The following is a 25,164-nucleotide window of genomic DNA, read 5'->3' as shown; positions in this document are numbered from 1 at the left end:
AGGGTTTAAGTTTAAAAAGTTTAAATTTTAAGGAAAGACTAAATGATTCCCTTTTGTGATGGCAAAAGTCAGGAACAAATTTACCAGATAAAGGATAATGACAGAAAGAGAAATGATATTTAAATCTCTTTAGTCCTTCCCGGATGCATTTTCTTCCAGATTTTGGATTTACCTTCAAAGCAAACTTTTAGGAAAGTTCTGAACCTTTTTTGCCGTGGATGCATAAGAAAGACCACACAGGCACATACAAAATAGAAATTTAATAGAGATTGACCTCAGTTTAAAACATTTCCTGTATGTGTGGTATCATTATCAACCTGGTTATTCTCCACAAGAAATATTCTCAAAGCTACAACAAATCTACTCCTTTGAACTATTTCTTTTTGAATCCTAATTATCAAATACAGAAGGCTGTACACTTAGCTATAGTTTCTCTACACAGTTGCAAAATGTGTGTTTCATGAACTCAGACTCTTCTCTGAGAAGTATTTGAATGCCTGAAAGATTGCTCGTTTATCTGTCTCTCTCTCTTTTTTTTTCTTAGGAAGGGCAATATGACTGGAAAATTAACCTTGGGAAGTGTCCTACACAACTTGGCCTTTGAAGACCAAAGATATTTTTTAAAAGAAATGTATTGATTTTATCACAGATTTTTGGAAAGATGATCAAGAATACTACAGGGGAAAACAAAAACAAAAAAACAACCAAACATTGTCATGAATTATGCTAAATTTTTAGCAAATATAAATTAAATATGGCATAAATCTGATAGGCACTAATTTGAGTTTTTTCTAACCTTAAGTAATAATAATAAATAAGAACACACTCATGCATTACAAGCCCCCAATACAGCATGATTTCATTCACAAAAGTAAGAAAATTTCAAACTGCAGACTCAGCTTAGTTCTGAATTATACATCTTGGAACAGTGTTAAGTCAAATATTTGAGTATCTGTAAAACTAAGCCTTCCCATTTCAATTACAATCCATTATGAGTCTGTCCCTCTTTATAAGACTGATGTTAGGACTGCATCATGTCTCTAGCTGTGCTAAGGCAGATCTTTAAAGAAAATCTGGTTGGCTGATCTTATGTGGAGAATGGTAGGAACAGTTTGGGTATAGAGCTCTGAAAATAAGTGATAAAACATGTACCCTCCAGGAAATTGTTTCAAACCAAGTCTGTGTTCTCTAGAAGTCATTTTTATGTTATAGATGTTGAATGCTTCCTGTTAGGCATGATTTTTATGGCTTTTGGTTTCAGAGACTTAGGGAGTTACTCCAGGCAGTCCTTTAAATGACTTTCTTATATTCCAGATGAGCAGTAGTTGGTGGGCTGATCAAAATAAAAAATGAGTGTATCATTCTGGTTCATTTGTCAGTTCATGAGAGCTCAGTCAACCCATGGTGCATCAAAGACATATTCTGACTCTACTTATGGGATTAGGTACCAAATTTTTATTGTTCCATGGGGAACATGGATGCAAGATTCCACTTTGGGATTCCAGAACATATCTCACCCAGTTAAACTCTGGCAGAAAAGACAGACAGTGTATCTTCAGTGATGGCCCTTGTGGTTTTGAAGAAAAGATTCTCAAGAAGTGAGCACTAGGGAGAGAATGTCCAGGCTGGACTGAAAGTTCTCAAAGCAATAAGTCTGCTCAGGCAGTGTGTGAATGACAAGGAAGCAAGACAGAAACCACAGAGGAGCAAAAGAGGTCCACCAAGTCCTAAGGATAAAACTGTTACTGTGTCTCAGATTTCATTTACTTCTCATGCATGCGTGCTAAGTTGCTTCAATACTGTCAGACTCTTGTGACCCTATGGACTGCAGCCCCCAGGCTCCTCTGTCCGTGGGATCTCCAGGCAAGAATACTGGAGTAGGTTGCCATGCCCTCCTCCAGGTGATCTTCTCCAACCAGGGATCAAACCTGTGTCTCATGTCTCCTGTATGGGCAGGCAGGTTCTTTATCAATAGCACCACCTGGGAAGCCCTCCTTTGCTTCTCATAATTACCCTTTATATAGTTAGTTATTGATGCATGCTAATCCACCTAAAAACTCAGTGGCTTAAAAGTAAATATTTACTATTGTTTGTGAGCTTACAGGCTAGTTGAATAGTTTTCTCATTCTCTCCAGACTGACATATATATATCTGTAGTTAGTTGCAGTTGCGTATATGGCTCTGCTTATCTGGGGTGGGCTTTTACCGTGTCTCACCCTCTTGCAATGCAGGAGACCCCGGTTTCATTCCTGGGTCAGAAAGTTCCTCTGGAGGAGGAGTAGGCTACCCACTCCAATATTCTTGGACTTTCCTGGTGACTCAGGTGGTAAAGAATCTGTCTGCAATGCAGGAGACTTGGGTGTTATTCCTGGGTTGGGAAGATCCCCTGGAAGAGGGCATGGCAAACCACTCTGGTATTCTTGCCTGGAGAATCACCATAGACAGAGGAGCCTGGAGGGCTGCAGTCCATGGGGCTGCAAGCAGGCGAACATGACTGAGAAACTAAGCACAGCACAGTACCCTTCCTCAAAGAATTTCAGTGATTCTCCACTACCTACTCAGGAATTCTCAAATTTGTTTCATCTTGAAACCAGACCACTTTGTTTTCTTAACAATTGTTGAGACCCTCAAAGATCTATTATTATATGGATTATATCAATCCAAACAACATATCTAAAAATTAAAAATATTCATTCATTTGTTTAAAAACTAAATGTTTATGTGTTCACATAAAGAACATAATCTTAATGAAAAATAATTATATGTTCCCAAACAAACAAAATTGCTGAGAAGAGTAGTGGTGCTTACATTTTTACGAATATTTTAATGTTTGACTAAAGGCAGCTGTATTCTCATATTTGGTTCTGCATTCAGTCTATTGTGATGTGAAATGTCAGGTACACTCTGGAAAAATCCACTGTACATTTGTGAGAGTATGTGAGTAGATAAGGTAAATAAAGTTTTAGTATTATTATGAAAGTAATTTTGACCTCGTGAACCCCCTTTAAATATCAGTGACAGCAGGGGTTCCTGGACTTGACTTTGAGAACCCTGGTCTAGAAATGAAGTATGTACTTTCTGCTTTCTGTTTTAAAAATTTCATGATTTTGGTTCACTTTATCCTCAGTGTAAGTACATTTAAAGTTTCCTCTTGCCATTTACTAGCTATAATAACTTGGACAAGTTATCGACTTTCCCTATTAGTAAAAATGGGCATACTCATATCTTACTTATTGAGCTGTAATGTAATTAATTAGATGTTCTGTGTAAAAAACTCAGGATCATGCCAGGCACATTGTGAAGTATAAGTAAAAGGCCACCATCATTACTATTTTTAGTAGGTATATTTTATTTAACATATATAGCTTAAATTCTTTCACTCAAGAAAACACTGCTTAGACATTGCAATAAAAATTGTATATGCTGTGCCAATGCCCCTTGGATTATTATCATCTTAATGGGGAAATGTGATACTAGTGTATTTGTTTCATGAAAGTTTATTGAGAAACTATGGGAAGAGTTCCTGGTCTAGGCTTGGCTAACAGAGATGACCCTGTGAAAGTGACATTAGAGTTGGGTCTTGATAAGGAAAAGCGTACCTGTGAGGAAAGGTGTTTTAAGAATGAAACTTTTAGCACAGAGTCAGCAAATATATTCTAGAAAGAGCCAGACAGAAAGTGTAATATTTTAGACTTTGCGGGTCATCTGGTCCATGCAGCCACTTTTCAACTCTGCCACTGTGATGTGGAAGCAATCATAGAAAATACGTAAGGAAACAAACATAGCTGTTTTCTGATGATGCTTTATTTATGGACACTGAAACTTGATTTCAGGTAATTTTACACATCCCATAATATTATTTACTATTACTTACTAATATTATTTATTATTTAGAATATTATTTTGATTTCATTTTTCCTTCAACTATTTAAACATTCTTAAATCATTGCCAGCTTGTGGGCCATTCAAAAGCAGCCACTGGGTGAGAGTTGACTCAAGTTTGCAGACCACTGGTCTGGAGCAAAGGTTTTATGGTGAGAAAGTGTCTTATCCGTTTGGGTAAAAAATGAGTTATCTATACTGATGTTTGTGTAGGATAATTTGTAATGATTTATCTAGGCAGATGTTTGTTATCTTGCAGGAGATAAGAAGGAAGGAATACAGAGTAGTAAGCCTTGAAGGACTGAATATTAACAATAATAATGGTGATTATGGCCTCCAAAGGTGAGCATCACAGTTTATAATCCTTGGGGCATATAATATCATAATCTCATTTGTAGGTGGCCAAATTGCAGTGATTTTTCTGGTATCTCCTCTCATTTCATTCCCCTTCAGCTATATGATGCAGAGTTTATCCTGTAAGCCGTGGGTAGGATACTGTTTTATAAAAGATTCCTGTAAACTTGCTGTTCCTGCTGCTTAGTTACTTCAGTTGTGTCTGACTCTGTGAAACTCCATGGACTGCAGGCTGCCAGGCTCCTCTGTCCCTAGGGATTCTCTAGGCACGAGTACTAGAGTGGGTTGCCATGACCTCCTCCAGGGGATCTACCTGACCCAAGGATCTACCTGATAAACCCATTGAAGGCAGATTCTGTACCGCTGAGCCAACAGGGAAGCCCTCCATTAAGCATATTCACGTTCAAAGGATGGAAATGCAGTTCATCTTTTTGGAAAAACAAGTATACTTGAATTTGAAAAATACTCTATTGAAGGTTTTTTTGTTTTGTTTTGTTTTTTCATAAATTTATTTACTTTAGTTGGGGGCTAATTACTTTACAATATTGTAATAGTTTTTGCCATACATTGACATGAATCAAAGCAAGTCCTAGAATCCAGTCCCAAGAGATCAGATAAAGAGGTGTTAAATAGTTCTGCAGGATAAATGAATCAAGTCTTTTTTGGGAATGAGAAGTTATGCTAATTAAGTTCTTGCTTTTGGGAGTCGAAGACTCAAGGCAGGGAAGATCAAGCTCACAGGGACATGGATCTGAGCAGTATCAGGTCCTTACATCATGACCTTATTTCAGAGGGAGCCGGCAGGGGAGTTTGCATATCAAATACAGTTAGTGGATAATACTGGATGTTGTCATTGGTCAGTTGTTGAGTCTTGTCCGACTCTTTGTGACCCCATGGACTAGAGTATGCTAGGTTCCTCTATCTTTCACTATCTCCTGGAGTTTGCTCAAATTCTTGTCCATTGGGTCAGTGATGCTATCTAACTATCCCATCCTCTGCTGCCCCCTTCTCCTTGGACCTTCAATCTTTCCCAGCATCAGGGTCTTTTCCAGTGAGTCAGCTCTTCCCATCATGTGGCCAAAGTATTGGAGGTTTAGCTTCAGCATCAGTCCTTAAAATGAATATTCAGAGTTTATTTCTTTTAGGATTGATTAGTTTGATCTACTTGCTGTCCAAAGGACTCTCAAGAGTTTTATCTATCATCACAATTCAAAAGCATCAGTTCTTCAGTGCTCAGCCTTCTTTATGGTCCAGCTCTCACATACTGGAAAAACCATATCTTTGACTATCTGGACCTTTGTTGGCAAAGTGGTATCCCTGCTTTTTAATATGCTGTCTATGTTTGTCATAATTTTCCTTCCAAGGGGCAAGTGTCTTTTAATTTCATGGTTGCAATCACCATTTGCAGTGATTTTGGAGCCCAAGAAAATAAAATCCATCACTGTTTCCACTTTTTCTCCATCTATTGGCCATAAAGTGATAAGAATGGATGCCATGATCTTTGTTTTTGAATGTTGAGTTTTAAGCCAGCTTTTCACTCTCCTCTTTCACCCTCAAGAAACTCTTTAGTTACTCTTTGCTTTTTGCCATTAGAGTGATGCCATCCGCATATCTGAAGTTGTTGATATTTCTGCCAGCAATCTTGATTCCAGCTTGTGATTCATCCAGCCTTACATTGCACATGATGTACTCTGCGTGTAAGTTAAATAAACAGGGTGACAGTATACAGCCTTGACATACTCCTTTCCCAAATTGGAAACTGGCCTTTGCTCCATGTCTGGTTCTAACCGTTGCTTCTTGACATGCATACAGGTTTCTCAGGAGACAGGTAAGGTGGTCTGGTATTCTCATCTCTTAAAGAATTTTCCACATTTTGTTGTGATCTACACAGTCAAGGCTTTAGCATAGTCAATGAAGCAGATTTTTTTTTTTTTTGAACTCTCTTGCTTTCTCTATGACCCAATGGATGTTGGCAATCTGATCTCTTGTTCTTCTGGGTTGTCTAAACCCAGCTTGTACATCTGAAAGTTCTTAGCTCATTTACTGTTGAAGCCCAGCTTGAAGGATTTTTAGCATTACCTTGCTAGCATGTGAAATGAGTGTAATTGTGTGGTAGTTTGAACATTCTTTGGCATTGCCTTTCTTTGAGATTGGAATGAAAACTGATGTTTTCCAGTCCTATGGCCACTGCTGAGTTTTCCAAATTTGCTGACATAATGACAGCAGCACTTTAATAGCATCATCTTTTAGAATTTTAAATAGCTCAGTTAGAATTTCAACACCTCCACTATCTTTGTTTATAGTAATGCTTCCTAAGGTGGACTTGACTTCACACTCCAGGATGTCTGGCTTTAGGTGAATGACCACACTATCATGGTTATCTGGGTCATTAAGACCTGTTTTTGTATAGTTCTTCTGTGTATTCTTGACACCTCTTCTTAATCTCTACTGCCTTGGTTAGGTCCATACAATTTCTGTCCTTTATTGTGCCCATCTTTGCATGAAATATTCCCTTGGTATCTCCAATTTTCTTGAAGAGATCTCTAGTCTTTCATATTGTTTTGTTTTCTTCTATTTCTTTGCATTGTTTACTTAAGAAGGCTTTTGTGTCTCTCCTTAGTATTTTCTGAAACTGCATTCAGTTGGGTATATCTTTCCCTTTCTCCTTTGCCTTTCACTTTTCTTCTTTTTTCAGCTGTTAATATTTGTCAGGCCTCCTCTGACAACAACTTTGCCTATTGCATTTTTCTTTGGGATGGTTTTGGTCACCGCCTCCTGTATGATGTTATACACCTTTGTCTATAGTTCTTCAGGTACTCTGTCTATCAGATCTAATCACTTGAATCTATAGTTGTAAGGGACAAGTTCAGGGTTATTAAAAAAACCGTTTAGACACTTTAAAGCTGAGTGAGAATATATATTGGAAGTATGTGTGTCTATACCTAGCCTTTGGTGAATTTTGGAACTTACTCTGCTGGCATTCTTGTTTTTCCCCCAGTTTTTTATTCAGAAGTAATTGACATATAGTATTGTATTAGCTTAAAGTGCACAGCACACTGATTTTATATATATATATGTGTGTATGTATATATGTGTGTGTATATATATACATATATATATATATATATATATATATAGTGAAATGATTACCACATTCATCGCCTTGTTTAGTTGACACTCATTATCTCACATAGTTACAATTTCTTTTCTTGCAATAAGAACTTTTAAGATCTACCCTCTTCGCAACTTTCAAATGTAGAATCCAGTATTGCTAACCATAGGTAACATGCTGACATTATATATCCAGAAATTACTTATGACCAGGAACTTATACATTTTGACCACCTTTACCCAATTCCCCATTCCCTAGCTCCCACCTGTGGCAACCACCAATCTGTTCTGTTTCTATGAATCAGTTTTCTTGTTTTGTTTTCAGATTTAACATGTAAGTGACATCAAACAGTATTTGTCTTTCTCTGTCTGACTTATTTCACTTAGCATAATGCCCTCATGTTCTATCCATGTCACTGCATATAGCAGGATTTCCTTTTTCTTATGGCTGGATAAATATTCAGTCCCACACTAGACGTCTCTGTCTCTGCTCAAGTTGCCCTTTGCCTCCTGAAATAGCAGTTTTGGAGACTGAAATATACCATACATCTTACACTCTAGACCCAATGCTGTCCAATAGAACTTCTGTGATGAAGGAAATCACGTATATCTGTGCTGTCCGATAAGGTAGTCATTGGCTATTTGTGCCTAGTGAGCCTTGAAAAGGTGAATGAGATTGAGGAATTAACTTGATTTTAATTTACATTACATAGCTCCATGTGGCAAGTGGCTGCTGCATTGGATAATACAACTCTAGATCTTTGCATCCAACATCCTTATCCAAACTGGGGGTGCCTGGGAGCTTTAATAGAGGAGATTTTTATGTACGTGTCAAGTCCACTTGTACCGATAGATGTGGCACACATAAGCATCTCTTCTTACGACTGTTCTTTCATGAATTCCTTCTAGGACTCATGCTGGCAGACTGGGTTAATTAATACTGCACAAATGAAAAATTGAATGCAACTAATTATAGTTCAGGTTTAATTCTTTTAAAATTACATATTAGCAAGATTACTGGCAAAAGAAATTTAGATTCAATGCCCTCCTTTTTAGCTCTTGGTTCTTCTTTGAGTCACATATATTAGTGTGATTGTCTCAACTCCTTGCTGTTATCGGTGTAGTTTTATTGTCCAGCAACCATTTTGACTCCTGGCATTGTGAACAGGTACTGAAAAAAGCTTGGGACCACCCTCCATCCCGGCTCTAGACGTTTCTAGCTACACATCCTGTCATCTATCTGAGCTTGCGGTCTTGAACTCTTGCCATATGTTTGGCTGGTTACATTTAACTTAGCTTGTGCTAAGATGTTAATAGGTAGTAACTGTTTAATCTTTGTCAGATGATATATTAGTATTCTAGGGCAGGAGCCTTCAGTGTCTGAAGCCAAAGAATAGGGAGTTTTAGCTTTCCCTGCCTGGCACCTGAGCAGTTTAAAGTAGAGGGCAAGATGAGAACATCTCCTTCAGTATGTATTTAGAATGTGACAATGACGTGGTGAAGCTTTGAGGTAGACAAAAACTACTTCTCTTTCTTGGGCCAAGAAAGTTACAAGGGAGGCCCCGCTTCTATTTGCAAAGTTGAGTCTAACATATCTGCAATTTATTGGGCTTTTCTTAAGACTTCAAAGTACTGCCTAATCAAACCCTGATGTTTTTATTAAAAGTATTTTTAAAAAATCCTGAACTGTTCAAACAAAGAGCTGGAAGATAGGGACATTTGCTAACCTTATGGTTTGTTGATACACTCTGTCTCTGTCTCTCTCTCTCTCACACACATACACACGTGTGTAGGTAAATAAGGTTCATTCTCTTTCCTAGAAGTTTAGGATCTTTGCCATTTATTGGTCCTGTGAGCTGGGGTAAGTCTCAATCTCCCTAAGCCTCAATTTCCTTATGAAATGAGGGTAATGATACTTACCTCTGAGAGTTACTGAGAGAATTAAATGAAATTATGTATGAGAAAATAATAAAATAGGAAGTCCTTTTAGGCTAATGCATTTGATATGGGGGTGGAGAGGGGGAAGGACAGGAATTGTTGCTCTTTATCCAACAGGAGGATGAAGGCTTGTGCTGAAGTCTAATTCAACAAATGCCCTGGGAAGCATATGGATACATTTTTCCGGACAGATGGCTGATACATTCTGGGCTGCACATGCGCAGCTTTCTGTGGAGTTACTTTAGCATGAAGAGCCTCTTTCAGGAATCTATGGGGCTAAACTCTGTGAGGTGAACCTCAACAAACAGGGAGCTGGAGGCCTGAACCTACTGCAAACAGTGGCATGGACGTTTAGAGCAGTGAGTGTAAATACCATCTTGAATGCCACCAAATGTCAATACTGATGCTGGATGGTATTACATAAATTCAGATTTAATTGAGCAAAACTGAATTCAACCAAATGGGCCCGTTTATATTCTTGAATACTGAAATAGAGCCTAAATCTTGGAGATTTTATGTCTGTGTCCGAGATGTCTTCATATATAAGACACACACACACACACACACACACATATGTATGTTTCCTCTGCTTGACAATTCTTATCTACTTGAGAACAAAGTCTAAAGTAAACGGTCATCTTCAGATACCAGCTGTTCCAAGGGTTAGTCTGTGGAATGGAGGGAAGGGTGATTTATGCAAGAGGAGAAATTGTTTATATTCTGTGACACATGTGTCCCTGCTCCATTAAAAATTAGTAACTAAATCCAGCTATAACAACCTTGAAAAATAACATGGGTTCATAGGAGGTTCAGTTTCCCGGTGCTAGCACATTTATGACTTCAAAATAGATAATCTGGGAAATTTAAGCAGACTGCTGAAAGGACTAGATAGAAGGTGCCTTTTCTGGATACTCTTACTTCTGTATCATGTTGGAATTGGGCTGAACGACTGTTTTCAGGCACAAAATCAAACACACAAAGTGCCCGTTGTTTCCTAACCAGGTGTCTGATGTTAAATTAAATGCATATATATGTAAAATAGGAAAAACGTGGAAGAATATTGCAGTTGGTAAGCAAATTAGATTTCTCATTTAAAAAGCAGACATCTGGGAGATACAAGGCTGCTGTCCTATTTTAAAAAAATGCAGAAGAGAAATTATAATTTTTCTCCCACAAAAAACAAATCTAGTTATGAAAAGTTTAACTTTCGAAGGAGAGCTGGAATGTCTGATTCCACTTACATTCTTCCCTCCTTGTTCTGTAATCACCGAGGTTGAAGAAGAGCTGTTTATGAGCTTCTGTATAAGAGATAGCAGACAAGTGTGGATTTATTATTATGCTGCACTTAACTGCCTCTTCTATAGGCTAAATAGCTTAGTTCTGTGGGCCTTTTCCTAAGTGTAGATCACTTTTCAACTGTGTAATAGCCATCTTTGTTGCTTTCCTCTGAAGGGTTTCCAATTTATTCCCACCCTTCGTAAGTTTTCATCATCAGTAATATTCATCGTGTCTGTGCACTCAATGCTCTTCTGGGCACTGGGCCAAATTTGATTATGTCTTCTACCTGTCCTCAAGCTTCAGAGCCATGTTACAGACAACGCAAATGAGATCAATATATTTAATAACACAGTGACAATGCAGCCTTTGATTTAGGAGGAAAGAAAGGCATAGGTGTGGCCTGGACCTTTGTATCTTGTTTCACTTGCTTTCCTTGATGACTTTGGTCATCCACTATGACTCTTTTGATATTCTTAATATGGAGGGTTGTCATTGATTTTTAAATTTAATGTGAGGGTATATTTGAAATTCACTCAGTTTAAATTGTATAGGTTGGAAGAGAAGGCCTTGAAATATTATCAGGGCTAAAGTGACACATTGTCCAAGAGGAAGGGACCAGCAGACCCAAGGAAGTGGTGTGGATACATGTGAGACTCCAACCTGAGTATCGGTGTATAATCCAGGACTATGTGTAAATCCGAAGGGTGACCCCCAAACCAGAAGATCTGGGTGTTAGGAAAGGTTGTATGTGTGTATGTGTTAAGTTGCTTCATTCGTGTCCAACTCTGTGTGACCTTAAGGATGGTAACCCGCTAGGCTCCTTTGTCCATGGGATTCTCCAGGCAAGAATCCTGGAGTGGGTTGCCATTTCCTCTTCCAGGGGATCTTCCTGACCCAAGGATCGAATCCACATCTCTTATGTCTCCTGAATTGGCAGTCGGGTTCTCTACCACTAGCACTACCTGGGAAGCCCTAGGAAAGATTGTATAGAAACCAGCTAACCCACAAGGGCACTGATAGTAACAAAAACCAAAACAGAGATAATTATGGCATCACACAGAACAACTCCTAAGGCATCTGTTGAGCAAGGACACCTGGTTCTCCCAGGTTCCTTTTTTTGCAGGTGGTGCTGGCCTTCGATGAGGTCAGTCTAAGAACCAGGTGCGGATTGAGCTGAGGTTTGCATCTGGGTTAGGAGGAATTCTAGAAAGAACCCTGAGGGGAAGAACTCTGAGCTCAAAGTTATGAAAACCTCATTTCAAATCATAAACATTTGTTGCTAAAGAGAGTTTAGTTGACTTCCTCCCACCTTCCCCCACCCCCAGCGTCTACTCCCTAACCCACTGCCCCAAGCTGGCTACCAGGAAGTTTAGACCATATTTGTAGATCAATCATCACAGTTAAGGATATTTTCTTAGCCTGTACATTTACCACGTTTTTTCCCCTCACTTATCTTTACTTTTTACTCATTTGTACATTTTCCCTGGCTCTGGTTTTGCCTCCTTGTTTGTATATTTCTATGCCTTACAGTAAAAGTTCTTGTATCTCAGAATTTCTATTGAAAAATAAGGCAGGGCATAAATAAGTAAATCACTGAATTCATAAAATAAAAAACATTTAATAGATTATAAAGCTTACTGTTTTATTTCTGTGTTCTACATGTTGCTATATTTATTTCCCAAGATCTGTCTAATTTGGGCAAGATTTACCATCTACTTTATTCTTGGGCTTCCCTGGTGGCTCAGCTGGTAAAAAATCCACCTGCAGTGCGGGATACCTGGGTTTGATCCCTGGGTTGGGAAGATCCCCTGGAGAAGGGAGTGGCTACCCGCTCCAATATTCTGGCCTGGAGAATTCCATGGACTGTATAGTCCATGGGGTCACAAAGAGTTGGACATGACTGAATGACTTTCACTTTGAAATTGCTTACCTGAAAGTTACTTGCTTCCCAGGAAACATTACATAGACCTTGTTTTCACTTCAGTGAAAACTCTTCTGTGGTGTAGTTGTCATCTCTTTGGATGGACAGGAATCACACATGTGCTTCTGATCATATGTCTGTCATGTGCATTCTCAAGGATCCCTGGTAACCTTGAGGAACTCAAGAAATTCAAACTCAGATCCCTAAGCTGAGAGGTCCAGTGACACATGACAGGAGCAGCTCTTCCTCATTGTTATGAGGTTTAATATTTGCATGCTAGCCTTGTTCCACTGTACTGTGTGATCTTGCAGTAAGATATGCACTTGAACAGACTCCCTCTGATGGTGCATTGAAAATATTTTTTAAATCTTGCAATCCCTAAATTTAAATTCCCCACATTTTGTGGAGAACATTCACAAAGAGACATAATTTTAGTCTTGTGCTACCCTACTGCTCAGCATTGCATTCGTCTTTTTTCTTTTACTTTTTACTTGTTATGACTCTTCCCAGAAAAGGCATTCTTTTTGAGAGAAGTTAACTAAGTGGACAGTAGAGATGTCATAATATATCTTCTCAGAAAAATGTCATTATTCTTGGGTCGAGAGTTCAGGGTTTGGATTTGGAAGACCTGGGTGGGCTCCAGTCCTGGTTCCCGTTGTTCTTTACTCTGTGATCTTGTGCAAGACTTGGAAATCCTCTGAGCTTCATTTCCCTCAACTGTAAAATGGGGAGAATTATTCTCTTTTGGCCTTGTGAGGGGAAGTTCAGATAATTTATGTGAAGGTCAAAAGTTGATTTCTTCATTAATCTAAGCTGTAGACCCTCATGGCCATAGCCTCCACCTCAGAAGACCTCCTGTCCATTAAACCTACCACTGGTACTCCCACGCATCCTATCTTGTGTTTTCATTTGTCTTTGTAACCAAATCAGACTCTATTATCTATAACAACAGCACTCCCTTGAAAATATCTAACTCCCTTGCCTTTTTCTTTCTTCTAGAGGTGTCATGAAGAAGACCAGATTTTGGTTAAAAAACTATTTCATGCTTTATGCTTGTATCTGAGTCAAATGTTCCTGAAAAAAAAAAATACACACGCTGACTATTTTTGCTTTAAATTTTTGGTTATAAATCTCAGATGGGCACTCCATCTGTCCCTACTCCACCCTGCTAAAGACCTTGCCTCATATTTTTTGGAGAGAATAGAAGAACAGACCTCTTGTCTGCCCACCATCAACATTATCAGCCTCCTCACATCTGTATTTTGTGCATAGTACCAGGGTCTATGAATATTAATTATTATTGTGATTCCATGATTCTTGGTTGGAAATATGTAATGCATTTGGAATACTTTTGCAAAAAAAAAAAACTCTTCTCAAATCTCACCTTTATTAAAACTGTTGTACAGAATAGGGACTATATTAATTATAGTACAGTATTGTGAAATTTAGCATTATCGAAAAGTGTGCAGTGAGTGTGCAAGGCACAAGAAGAGTGACTTAGATCTGTTTAAGGTAATGAGTAATTTTATTATTTTATCATTGCTTTTTAAAAAACATGTTTACATTTAGGAGGATAAGGAGCATTCCAATTTAAGCAACAGTCACTGCATTAGAACGATGAATATAAGGGACACACAATTCCCTATCTTTTATTCTACCTTACATTTACAAAACACACAATGACCTGTGTTTGTGAGGCTAAAAACTCAGATTCCAAATACATTTTTTAAAGTTCATTTTCTTCTTTGCACCTTGTCATTATGAATCAATAAAAGCCATATTTTTTCATAGAAGTTAAACCCTTCAGCCAAGAAGGTATCCTCAACCACTTCCTCTAAGAAAAGGCCCCTCATAAGCTCTTCTCTGGGAAGCGGTGAGAAGACAAATTAGCAGCTTGAAAAATAAGACTGTATTTTCACAATCTGTCATAATCTCTTTGATCTTGTTATGAAAAAGACTTGTCAGATTTCGTTTTCTTCTCTAAGTTACAGCTCAATAATGATCCCAATTTCTGTGATGCTACTAGGTGTCCTGAAAAGCCAGCCTTCAGCTTCTTGTTTCACAGCACCCTGTCTGTCTACCATCTGGATTTCCAAACCTGTTAGAAGTTAGAGTATAGCATATGAGCACAAAGGCTAGAGCATCTAGGCAGTGTCCTGGGACTTAAACTTTTTCAAAATGAATAAAATAAGCCATGTCTTCAATGTGGCTGTTAATACACAGCAAAGGAGAACTGAAACAAATTTTATTCTTTTGTTCCACAACTTTTTCCCAGATATTTCCTTTAAAACAATGATCCTGTAAAATGCTACATTAGAGGAGAAAAAGTTTTCCCTAGTCAAAAAATTGCAAAATATACATACTCTAATCTGTCTAAGAAATTCAAAATGCAAAGTATTGAAAAACTCTGCTGTGTGACCTTGAGCAAGCTGCTTAATCTGTCTGGGTCCACAAAATAAAAATAGTGATAGCAATATTAAGAATTAAAAGAGTTTATATATGTAAAGCACTTAGATTAGTGCTTGGCACACAAAACAGCTATTATTTTCAATCTAGGATTTTTCAAACCTTTGGGTAGAGAACCCATTAACACCCATAACACAAACTCTGAAAAATCTGTCCTAGAATATTAAATGTTCCACTAGCTGGCAAATACCTTGCGGGCAAGAATTCTGCTCTGTTAAGTTTTGTATTCCCTGCTCCTAGCACAGTGCCTAGCATCTTGCAGACACTTAGTAGATACTCAGGAATGTGCAAATAACTGTATGTTCAACATTGTCCTCAGTGTCACCTCTTGCTTCCCATCTGTGCTTAGTTTAGGTGGCTGATCTCATGGGCTGAATGTTTATGCCCCCCAAATTCATGTCAAAATGAACTAACTCTTATGCAATGGTAGTAGAAGATGGGTCCTTTGAGAGATTAAAACCCAGTCTCCCCCGAAAATCAAGTTCCTCTGTTGAGTTTATGATTAAGCTCTCCATCCAAAACTTTATTCTGTTTTTTCTCTTGCCCCTGTTCCCTTCAGGACTGGGGAGTATCAAAGAAAAGGGGGAACTGAAACCAAACAGAAACCTGTGGGACTTTCCTGGATACAAAAGCTCCTCTGTGTTGCCCATCTCTTGTTTGTAGATTTAAAATGCTTTCCTCTCTTAGGCCTTCCCTGAGTTCCAAAGTGCAGACTCAAGTGGTTACTAATTAGAGAAGTGATGGAATGCAGAAACAAAGGAAAAGCGGCTAAACAAGACAGCTTGAACCGTTCAGGGATAAGGCAGGGTCCTAGTTCCTCCTCAACGGATCTACCTAACAATTGGATGCATATTTTTGAGTTGTTCTGCAGAATGTAAGACCCTCCCCCAGTGAGGGGTGGAGATTACATACTGACCACAAGTTTGTAGACTGCAGACTAGTTGGAACCAGAGGCTGATGATTGAGATTCTTGAAATATCACCTTGTTACCTCATCAACAACCAATCGGAAGAAAATCATGCACCCTATAAACCTCACTTCAAAGGTTCCCTTTAAAAGCCATCAGGGAGTTTGGGGTCTTTTGAGGATGAGATGCCTGTTCTCTTTGCTTGGTGCCCTGGAGTAAACATTATACCCTCCTTCACCACAACCTGGAGACATAGATAGGCTTTGCTGTGCGACTGGGGAGCGGACCCAAGTTCAGTAACAAGGTGGTTAGGTCATGGAGCCTTCATGGTCACAGAGTCCTCATTAATGGGATTAGTGCTAGTGGTAAAGAATCTGCCTGTCAATAGTGGAGATGTACGAGATGCAGGTTCAATGCCTGGGTTGGGAAGATCCCTCAGGGGAAGGCATGGCAACCCACTCCAGTATTCTTGCCTAGAAAATCTCACGGACAGAGGAGCCCGGTCGCAAAGAGTTGGACACAACTAAAGTGACTTAGCTTGCAGCATTCACAAAAAGAAGCCTCAGAGGGTTCTCTTTTCCCCTCTGTCATGTGTAAACAAAGCAGGATGATAATCATTTACAAATCAGGAAGTGGGCTCTCTTAAGACATCAACTCAGCAGTGCCTCCTCTTGGACTTCCAAGCCTCTAGTATTGTAAGAAAACAAATTTCTGTTATATATAAGACAGACAGCATGGTATTTTTTTATACCAAGTAGGACAATTGACTGGCTCCTGTGCATGGCTGGATGAACACCTATTTTTTCCAACTCCATAGAGGCAGATGGCAAATGCCTTTGTTGTTCAGTCATTGGTAATGCTCTTGGCAAGTGCCAATTTGTAGCTGACAGTATTAAAATTCTTCCACTGGCTAGTACTTTATAAACTGGTATTATCTTATTTCATTCCCTAAATGGAATTCAATTGTCAATTAGGTATTTGAGACTGATTAACAGAGCTGGGGTTTGAACCCTGAACAACTCCAAGAACATGATTTTCCACCATCATTCAGAAGAGAAAGCTACTCAGATCTGTGAGACCAGAAGTAGCTTGGAGCTGGGGTTACATGTTAATGTTCTGATTCTTTTTCCTTAGCTTCTGCAGCCTCTCCATGACTTTTGAGATACAGACTTTGTCTCAATATGCAGGAATATTGGGTTTCCCTGGTAGCTCAGCTGGTAGAGAATCAGCCTGCAATGCGGGAGACCTGGGTTAGATCCCTGGGTTGGGAAGATCCCCCGGAGAAGGGAATGGCTACCCACTCCAGTATTCTGCCTGGAGAATTCCATGGACTGTGTAGTCCATGGGGTTGCAAAGAGTCAGACACAACTGAACGACTTTCCTCACCACCACAGGAATATTGCTGGATCTGATCACTTTTGTGTGCTCAGTCACTCAGTCATGTCTTACTCTTTGTGACCCTATGGGCTGTAGGCTGCCAGGATCCTCTGTCCATGGAATTTTACCAGGCAAGAATACTGGAGTGGGATGACATTTCCTATCCAGGGAATCTTCCTGACCCAGGGATTTAACCTGTGTCTCTTGCATCTCTTTCATTGGCAGGCAGATTCTCTACCACTGTGCCATCTAGGAAGCCTTTTTGATCACTTTGGTGGGAACTTAAATCTACTCTTAAAACTAAAGATTTGGGCTCTTTTCCAATACATATATTTTGAATGATTTGAATAAATTTGCATTAATAATATACGCAATTTTTTGGTTCACTTTGATTTGTTGTAAAATATGTAGGTTTTGGGGACTCCCAACAAACAAAGGATTTTGTAAGGAGACCCCAGAGACTGGCTGGGAACTCTTGGATTCTTGGGCTTTTTATTTGCTAGCTTGAAGAGGAATAAGAGTTTTCTAGGACCCAGATCTGTGCTTCAGTTTGTAACACTTTGTTTTGTGTATATCATGAACTAGATTCATGGCTTGGTAATGTCTCTTATCAGTATTTTCCTTGTCTCAAACATGAAGCTACTATTAGTGGTTCTCAGTGTGAGGGAGAGAAATTTAGTTATAACCTCCTTTATATATAAAGATTCCTTAGCCTCACTTTATTTAGATTTCCTTTTCCCTGAGTTAGTCTTAGAAGCATGTTATTTTATTCCCTAGTAATCTAAGAATGACCCTCCCTTTCTTTCCTCCCTTTTGAAGTTTTTGAAATCATCAAGAACGTTTCCTTTCTTCTTTACCTCAACCACGTATGATAATAATCACTTTCATCATTGGTCATTTACAGAGACCTTTTTGAACATACTTTTTGAGTCGTAAATAAAGGGAATTCTAGGGGATATTTGCATTCTACTTTAGGCTAAAAATCTAGAAGAAAATAGAGCTTGAAATATGTTCTGTGGCAGTGTTCTGAGGCTGTGCAATATGCCTCTTAAATTACAATTTCAGTTTTGCAAGGGCACAGCAGAAAATCAGAGGAATGAATGGGACCACCCAGCTGGTTCATTTGTAACACCTGAAAGAGCAATGAATTTCTTTTTGAGTTTCACCTAGAGTTCTGAACTTGATTGATGACATTCAAAATGCAGGAGCAGTACTGGTAGTAAATAAGTGAAATCAAATGAAATAATGAATATGAAAATGCTTGTAAATGAGGTGTACTACGCATACATAAGGTACTATTATGAGCCAAATACTGCTGGGGAAAACACTGAAAGATGTTGAGAGTATGGCTTCTGTATTCTTTCAGTTGCCATCAGTACAACATGAGCCTTCTATCTATAGTCTTTGGAAGTGAATATCTGAGAAGGGCTAAGTGAGGCTCAATCAAGACAGACTATTTGTCCAGTTCCATTCTACTTGAGTTTTACCACATTGGTTTGTCATTTGCTATTCATCTAGATTTGGTAGTTTCCATATAACATGAAGAGCCTTTTTTGTTTGTATGTCTTTGATACTCTAAAACCAAATACAGTGAGATTAATGTTGCATTTAATACATATGTCAATTTCAGTTTATCCAAGCACTTCTCAACTGCATTATCTTCTGTGTGAGATTTTCAAGTTTCCTAACACCAAGTGGGGGGTCCTCCAACTGAATTCAGTTCTGACATATGTGCCTAGAGTTAGCATCAGACCCTACAAATTAAAGGGCTCAGTTCCACAGGTCTGCCCCCTTCTTGATTCCAGTCACAAATCTCAGACCACTTGTATTTATGATTAACAGACTTTGAATTAGGAGTTCTAACCACTTCCTATCCAGGCTTGATAGTTTGCTATAGTGGTGTGAGTAACTTAGGAAAATACTGACATTCACTGGTTTATTGTAAATGATACAGCTTCAATTCAGTTCAGTTCAGTTCAGTTCAGTCGCTCAGTCGTGTCCAACTCTTTGCGACCCCATGAATTGCAGCACGCCAGGCCTCTCTGTCCATCACCAACTCCTGGAGTCCACCCAAACCCATGTCCATCGAGTCAGTGATGCCATCCAGCCATCTCATCCTCTGTCGTCCCCTTCTCCTCCTGCCCCCAATCCTACCCAGCATTAGAGTCTTTTCCAATGAGTCAACTCTTCGCATGAGGTGCCCAAAGTATTGGAGTTTCAGCTTCAACATCAGTCCTTCCAATGAACATCCAGGATTGATCTCTTTTGGGATGGATTGATTGGATCTCCTTGCAGTTCAAGGGACTCTCAAGAGTCTTCTCCAACACCACAGTTCAAAAGCATCAATTCTGCGGCACTCAGCTTTCTTCACCGTCCAACTCTCACATCCATACATGATACAGCTTACCAGCAGCTAAATGGAAGAAATGCATAGATCAGGGTATGGGTGGGAGTGTGGCATGGAATTTCTATGCTCTTTCCAGGTGCAAGACCCCCCAGCACTTTGATGTGCTCACCAAACTGAAGGTTCTCTGGATATTACCATTCTAGAATTTTACTCAGTCTTCAGCTCTTGTCCCAACCCTAGTGGTTGGTGGGTGAGGCTGAGATTTTCAACTAATAATTTGCTCTTTCTGGTTTCCAGTCTTATTCCGAGGTTACTGAGGGATCCTGTCTTAAGCTATCATATTAGAATAAACTCAAGTATAATCAAAAGGGGCCTTTTTATGAACAACAAAAAACATTCCTATCACTCAGGAAATTCCAAAGGTTTTAGGATCTGTGTCAGGAACTAGGAACAAAGAACAAAATATTTCTTACACTACACCTGTTTTTTTAAATAGATTTTAATTTTTTTTTTAGAGTAGCTTTACAGCTGTTCAGTTTACAGCAAAACTGAACAGAAAGGCAGTATTCCCATATACACCCTGCCCCAGCCCCCCACTCACAGCCTCCCCCACTATCAACATTCCCCTTTATCTCTAGAGTGGTACATTTTTGCTACTTGTGAACGTACATTGACACACCATTATCACCAAAGTCCATACTTCACATTAGGGTTCACTGTTAGTACTGTACATCTATGGATTTTGACAAATGTATTATAACACTGAAGTGATTTAGAGTGTGTGTGTGTGTGTGTGTGTGTGTGTGCATGTGTGCACAGTTGCTTCAGTTGTGTCTGATTTTTTGCGACTCTTTGGACTGTAGCCTGCTAAGCTCCTCTGTCCCTCGGATTTCCCAGGTGAAAATACTGGAGCAGGTTGCTATTTCTTACTCCCAGGAATCTTCCTGACCCAGGGATTGAATTCATGTCTCCTGCATTGGAAGATGAATTCTTTACCACTGCTCCAACTGGGAAGACTGATTTAGAGTATGTCACCCCAAAATATGCTATTCTGGCATATGAATTATTTTAAGCTGAAGGCAATAGAGAAAAAGTTGACCCAGAATCAACTCTGTGCCCCCCACCACCATCAGGAAGGTCAGGAGATTCTTAATAACCAGAGATAACTCTAGACTCTTCTCAGCCCAAAGACAGCACCAGAGGAATCTACATGATGGTTCTTAGTAACTAGCCTGTATTTTCCATTGTACTGCATGCTGAGTTGCTTCAGTCACGTCCAACTCTTTGTGACCCTATGGACTGTAGCTCTCCAGGCTTCCCTGTCTTCTCCAGGCAAGAATACTAGAGTGGGTTGCCACGCTCATGCCTTCCTCCAGGTGATCTTCCCTACCCAAGGATGAAACCCATGTTTTTTATGTCTCCTGTATTGGCAGGTGAGTTCTTTACTGCTAGCACTACCTGGGAAGTCCATATTTTCCCATTAGATTCCCCATATATTTACCTTCCCAAAGATGCATGGCTTGGCCAAAAAATAATAATATTTATCTTCTCACAGTTTGCCGCCCTTTGAAGCCTAAAAACCTCTTTGTTTTGTCACTTCTCTACAAATATATTGTTCTTTGTTCAGAAACTATGTGAGCTGCACGTTCTGACCACCCCTTTGAGTTACTTATGACTGAATTCTCTTGTGTGTATGCATATATCGTGCATACACAAAAATGTCTGTTTGCTCTTTTTCTGCTAAATTTTCTTTAGTCAGTCTAATTTGCATGGTCCCAGTCAGAGAACCCAGGCATATAAAGAAAAAAAGAATCATTCTTTTCTCCCTGCAACATGTATCCTTTATTGAAAGATACTGTGCTTTGACACACATGGTCAAGCTTTGACATGATGGTCAAGTTAAGCAGAACCCATTTGGGCCTCTAATATAGTATATTATTGTTGTTGTTGTTCAGTTGCTAAGTCATGTCTGGCTCTTTGCAATCCCATGGACTGTAGCATGCCAGGCTCCTCTGTCCTTCACTATGTCCTGGAGTTTATCATATTCATGACCACTGAGTCAGTGAAACTACTGAACCACCTAATCCTCTGCTGTCCCCTTCTTTTTTGCCCTTCAATCTTTCCCAGCATCAGGTACTTTTCCAGTGAGTCAACTCTTCACATCAGGTGGCCAAGGTATTGGAGTTTCAGCTTCAGCATCAGTCTTTCCAGTGAATATTCAGGGTTGATTTCTTTTCGGATTGACTGGTTTGATCTCCTTGTACTCCAAGAGGCTCTCAAAATCTTTGCCAACACCAAAGTTCGAGAGCATCAATTCTTTGGCACTCAGCCTTCTTTTCGTCCAACTTTCACATACGTGCAGGACTACTGGAAAAACCATAGCTTTGACTATACAGACCTTTGTCAGCAAAGTGATGTCTCCACTTTTTAATACATGGTCTAGATTTATCATAGCTATTCTTCCATGGAGCATCTTTTAATTTCATGGTTGCAATCACTGTCTGCAGTGATTTTGGAGCATACATGAAAAAAAAAATTTCTGGAGTGCCCAATAAACATTTGGCCAGTCCCCAGGGATGACATACCCTCACCTCAAAAAACCTTGGTGATGATCCAGAAGATTCTGGTGTTATGACTTCAGTCTTCCCAAGTATATGAAACACCCGATACGACTTGAAATAACATTAAATCCAAAGCTTATTATATGAGGTGTAATAATTGCTGGAAAGCTAAGAAGGAAGTTCAGCCAAAACAGAACTTGTTCTGAAGAAAGGGTCTTCAAAATCACAGGCCAAATGCTGGCACTCCAAACAGCAGATGTGAGAGTTGCTGGCAGACACCCGGAACCTAGGCTGTGGCCCACTTTTGTTTTGCATTTTATGGTCCCAGGATACTTTGAAGATGAGTTCTTCTCTGCTGCATTAACGGTAGCACAACTCATTTTTAATAATAGAAAATAGCACCCTAAGTTAGAAATTCAATCAAATCCTTGGCATTTCCAATTAAGATTATAAGGTATTTCATTTTATTCTTTAACTGAATATCAAAAAGGTATGATGTTTTGCTTACTCTCAGAGAACAAATCATATAGAAATCTAGAAGACTAATATCGTATCAGATTAGAAATCCTCGTTGAAACTGTCTGGCTTCAAGAACCAACCCTCTTGGGCCAATATTTAATGATTCAGTCTTTCTTTTTGCAGCAGTGAAAGTCATACTGAAGAACATAACTCAAAGTTTCTGTAATTGTCTAGAGATCTTAAAAGTTCATAAAGCAAAAGGATAATTTACAAGACTTGTGAGTAAAGTACTCAGATGACTTGGAAATACCAAATTGATTCATATCTTAAACAGTATAATAAAAGAACACTCCATCTTTAAAGAAGCTTAAAGATGATAAGAACAGTTTGTTTTTCTATAAGAGCCCTATGAGATGGTAAGTGAAATTCAAAGGAGAAAAATAGAGATATATGAGTAAGAACATATATAACTCTTGGGTATGTGTGTCATACACACACACACATCCACACCCACCTACACACTCTTGGTGCACATAGTTGAGATGCTTTCAAATGAGGCTACCGCTGGTGAGAACAGCTCCTTCTCAGAGGAGGGGAGCTCTTTCTCGCCCCAGTTTTGCAGCACCTGCTGGGGCTTGACTGTGCTGGGAGGGGCTTCAGGCACCAGGTTGCCTGGTCCTGAGTCCACTCATCCCATCAGGGAGTGATTATATAGAACAAAAGCTCTGAGCACTATATTCTCTAAGAGGATTTAGAAAGAAATCTCTGAAGGAAGTCTGTACTTCTAGAAAGAATGGTGACTTCAAAGCTGCCTTGCAGGTGGAAAGCCACTAATTTATTAATAAAAAAGAGGACGGAGGAGGGGACTTTTATAAATGTCAAAAGGAACTAAAGATAAAATTCCTGAGTGGAATGTTTGCTGATGGTTGGCTTTCTGAATATGCCAATATACTAACATGGGCCCGATGTTTTTAAGCCATTTTCAATTGCAGTTATCACAATGAAATACTTGGCTTTGGATGTGGGAGCAACTTTTAAAATTTTAATTCTGATTGTGCTTAATACCTTGCATACAGCTTTCATTTGTTGCTTGCATACCTATTTAATTCTACTGCTTTATGACTCAGTCTGGAATTATGCTATTTATTTCAATGATGGATAGCTCAACATGGAATTCTCCATTTCTTATTGAAAACCAGAAATGTCACTTCTACACTGTAATTGGGATAATGGGACCCCGCTTTGTAGCTCTTAAAATAAAATGCTTCCTTGGTGCCTCAGATGGTAACCATCTGCCTGCAATGAAGGAGACCCAATTTTGATCCCTGGATCGGGGATTCCCTAGAGAAGAGAATGACCATCCATTCTAGTATTCCTGCTTGGAGAATTCCTTAGACTAAGTAGCCTGGTGGGCTACAGTCCACAGGATTGCAAAGAGCTGGACATGACTGAGCACCTAACAGTACTACTACTATAGCACAACCCACATATTACAGGATGCGCCATAAACAGTCAAACGAGCTTCTGAGTTATGGACAGAATGGAGTCTGCTTCTCCCTCAATCCATGTGTTAAAGCCTTAATCCTGATGGGACTGAATATGGAAACAGGGTCTTTAAGAAGTTAATGAAGGTTAAATGAATACATAAGTGTGGGCCCTAATCCAATAGGAATGACCTCCTTATAACAACAAGAAGAGATACCAGGAGTGTGCATGTAGAGGAAAGGCTATGTGAAGACACAGTGAGAAGGTGGTTGTCAGGAAGCTGAGATGAAAGCTCTCACCAGAAACCAAGCCTGCGAGCACTTTGATCTTGGACTTGCAGTCTTTAGATCTGTAACAAATAAATTTCTGTTATTTAAGCCACTCAGTCTGTGCTATTTTATAATGGCATTTCTAGCAACCTAACACATCCTGTATCTCAGGAGAATACTTATAGGAAGTTTCACGTGCTTCATGTTTTTGAGCAGTGGAAGATCCATCTTTGGCTCATTTCCTAACTAGGAAAACATTCTTTCTAGCAAATGGGCAGAATTCAATCTATCTCTTCCTCAAATGTAGACCCAAAGAGGATAGAACATAACTGTAGGAGAAAAGAAATTCCATCTGGATTAAGGCACATGTAATTCTGTTGGTCATATTTATCTCAGGGTTTCCAACTTTTTAGCATATACTCATGCATATACTAATAGAAAGCATAAACTAATAAAAAGTTTCCAGCTCTTTAAAAAAATAATTTGTTGTTTGTGATGAATAATTACTTTTAAGCTAGCTGTGTAGGAAAAAAAAACCCACTTTTCATTCTATGATATGGGTTTAGTTCTTCTAAAAAAAAGCCAATTTTATTACATCTATAAAATTATTGGTTAAAAAGTGGTATGATATTCTTATGGGTAGATAACTGGATTATGTAGACTTTATTTGAAATTTAATTATGATATCTAAATTATCAGTAGAATAAACACAGAAAATTTAAAAAAATAAAAGATTTTCAGCCTCTTCCAAAGTCAACTGAAAATCTAATGTACCAGGATACATAATATTTTACCTACTAAATTGACAA

This window comes from Giraffa tippelskirchi, chromosome 3, assembly GCF_054371585.1.
Source record: "Giraffa tippelskirchi isolate mGirTip1 chromosome 3, T2T-mGirTip1v1.2.pri, whole genome shotgun sequence".
NCBI lineage: Eukaryota > Metazoa > Chordata > Mammalia > Artiodactyla > Giraffidae > Giraffa > Giraffa tippelskirchi.
This window is presented reverse-complemented; position numbering follows the sequence as displayed.